A 3,426-nucleotide genomic window follows, 5' to 3' on the forward strand; every position below is an offset into this window, starting at 1 on the left:
TCCTACTTTTCCATCTCTATCCAAAATCAATTTTCCCTTTGACTTTGGACATTATTATTATTTAATCTCTAGGCGTATGCCACTCAAAATGGAAAACTAAATATAGGACACAGTGAGTATGGTTAAATGGCCAATAATCGAATACAAGATGTATTGGTCAAGCCTTATTAGTTTTCCAACAGTCTAAGTCTTAACTTATATTTCTTGACTTAGGGACCCTTACATACATATCAATTGAAATGGCTAACAAATTAAATAAATAAAAATAAATAAATACAAAGCAGACAAAGGACGACCCAGCTGAATGACCCATATAACAAGTACGCCGCATCACCACAACTTGTAAGTTGTAACGCAACACCATATTAAAGTATGTGCCACTATAATAATTTACCACAATGGTTATAACATCAACAACTTAAAAGTTAAAATCATGATACAAATAAACTGCCGGAATGAGCTGTAAGAAACTCAAAAGAACTTGCACATAACAAATGGAGATTTACAGAATAAGCCACCAAAAAACTAATATCCAGCTTCCTTTATCATAAGTAATAAATGTCTCTTCTTCATTAACCAAAATAGAGATCAAATATACCTGTCCAAGAAGAGCGGGAACATTATCGGGATCATCATCAAGTACAATCTTAAATGTATTAAATGCTTGCTCTACATCACCTTTAGCTAGTGAAAGTTGTCCTGCGGCATCAAAGATGATAAAGAGTTCACCAATAAATCATCATCACCTTAATACTCTCCTATATTATCAAGAAAATTAAACAATAACCCAGAAATTATTCAATCATGTAAAATAGAACAGAACAATTGAAAATCACAGGAATGAAGAATAGTGCACTACGGTAGAAGTGATAAAGGCGAGAAATTGCAAGCCAAGCAAGTTTTTTAAGATAAAAAATGCCAAGAAAGCATTTAATCATAGGATAAAAGATGTAAATAACCCCCTATCAAAGAAGATATCATCAATTAAATGGATTCAATGACACTCTGTCACAATTCTGAAATCCAATCCTAAGGTAATGTGGAATAGAACTACTGCATTTTTTTACTTGCCTCTTCCCATTACCATTAAAAAATAAAATCTCTTCTAACACATATTTTTCTTTGAATCCGCATCAAAAACCATATTCTATGTTCACCGGAGCAAATCAAACCATATTGTATGTACATTGTACACCGGAACAAAACACTACCTTTAAAAACACCATTATAAAGGTCGCTATTATTGCCAATATATACCACCTTAATTTTCAGGATCTAAACCATGATTGTCAATCATAATTGCATTTGGAGAAAATCTATTCAATAATCCATAATTTATAATTTCAATTAAAATAAGAAACAAAATCCACATAAATTGCAACAACAATAATCATACCTTTACAATTTTGAATTTGAATGTGACGGATGAGAGAAAATACGGGGCTCCGAAGAAGACCCATTTGAATGAGATGGGTCCAAAGGTGAATTGAATGATGGGGTTCTATTTGAGAAACAAGATGCCCGCAACTGTAATCGGCAGGAGGCGAGTTGACTCGGTGGTTGGTGGTAGCAAAACGCCGAGTTTCTAGATTGCGGTGGTGGCGCCTGCATCTTACAAATTTCCCATCAAATTAAAGTAAATTAATTCATAAATTAAATTTTAAAAAAATTTGGAAAAAACAAAAATTAAAATTTAAAAAATACCTACCATGAGATATATCTCATACATAAATTTCAACAACAAAGCTTATAATTAAACTATTATGGAAGAAGTTCAAAAGAATTTAACAAACCCATAAATTAAAATTTTAAAAATAAATAACAATGAATACAAACCAGTAGAATAGTGAGGAACTTGAAAAGCAAGCATGCAACAACAAGATCTCCAGGTTCAGCAAACCAGAGCCGCCATTCAAGCGACCACCGCAAGAAACGCCTTCACATTCGGCGGCTTCTTTCTTAACCACGCCATAATAGTATGGATCTTCTATCTCTGAGGCCTCATCTTCTCTTAATTTCTTCAAAATTTGGGATTTATCCCTGAAAAATTAAGGTTTTTTTGAAGTATAGAACATTATAATTGAAAGAAAAAAACTTTGAGTTGAGAGGATGACAAAGCTTTTGCTGGCAACGCATGCATTAGCTCTTACAAGATAGAGAAAGCTGAGAGAGGAGAGAGCCAAAGAGGAAAGCAGGAAGCTGAGAAAGGAGGGAGGGACGCAGCCCGCAGGAGGCTCATAGAAGGGTCACAATCAACTCACTGGCAAAAAACATTAAACAAAGCCACATTGCTTTCTCACACATGCACCCCACACATGTGAGCACTATTCATAAGGGAACAAGTGAAACATTTTAAGGGTTGTACATAATATAAATAAAAAAAAAAAAAAAGTTGATTTAGGTGCCTGGTATGGTAATTTTAATAAGTGGTTAGTACGTGTCTTTGTAGCCTATGGAGGAGGGGGTGTTTATAAATTATAATAGTATGAGAAATCAATTAGCCAACTCAACAGTAGAATAATTTTATATACAAATAACATACCTCGTATAGTCCAAATAACTATAATTAACTTTTGTTCCAAAAAAAAAGGGACTAAATGATGCAACTTGCAGGTCATCAGGTGGGGGTTTGGGACTTGAGAAGTTGAGATGAATTTCCTCAAAACAAGTTACTGTACCACTACCCTTTAGCCCCAAACCAACAATTCTCTTTTCTATATAGTATAGATGTATATTTTTTGTTGCAATAATAATCAAATTGGTTAAGATGCTAAGGGCTCTGTAACCAAAAACTTTCTCCGTCCTTCATCCTCTTCCCCTTTCCATCTTTTTCTCCCATCTCCGTCCTTCATCTTTGTTCTTCTTCCCTTCTTTTTCTTCCATTATCACATTATGACTTAATTTCTTTTCTCGGTATGGAAACATTGGCAAGTATTCCAGCCGAATGGCATGAAACTACAGGACTCGAATCAGAATTTGAAGTCATTTACGAGTTTCATTGGGGTCAATATGCATTAGAGCATAAAGTGACCAGCAAGAGGTATCCCGTACTATGTTCAGTGAGCCATTCCCACGTGCCACGAGAAGGCGACACTACTTTTAACGGCTATTGTAGACAATATGCCTTTAGGGATACGTTTACCACTAGAAGACGGATTTTTGAAGCCACTTCAGTGGCTGAAAATCTTAATCATGAAGCTCTTTCCTTCTATCACAACAATGCATTTGGTGATGATATAGCTACCGACCAATTATTGGACGAAAATTGGGGTAATATAGAAGAGTTCTTTCGTCCAGCACAAAATGAAGGTGTTGCTTCTAGCCTCTACTACAAGCATGTTGCGACTTCGATTCCTGATCAAACCGCTAAAGATCTTACAGTAAGTTTTAATTAATTTATATATTTATTTATTTTGTTGTAAATTT

This window comes from Chenopodium quinoa, unplaced genomic scaffold, assembly GCF_001683475.1.
Source record: "Chenopodium quinoa cultivar QQ74 unplaced genomic scaffold, ASM168347v1, whole genome shotgun sequence".
In the NCBI taxonomy this organism is placed as follows: Eukaryota; Viridiplantae; Streptophyta; class Magnoliopsida; order Caryophyllales; family Amaranthaceae; genus Chenopodium; species Chenopodium quinoa.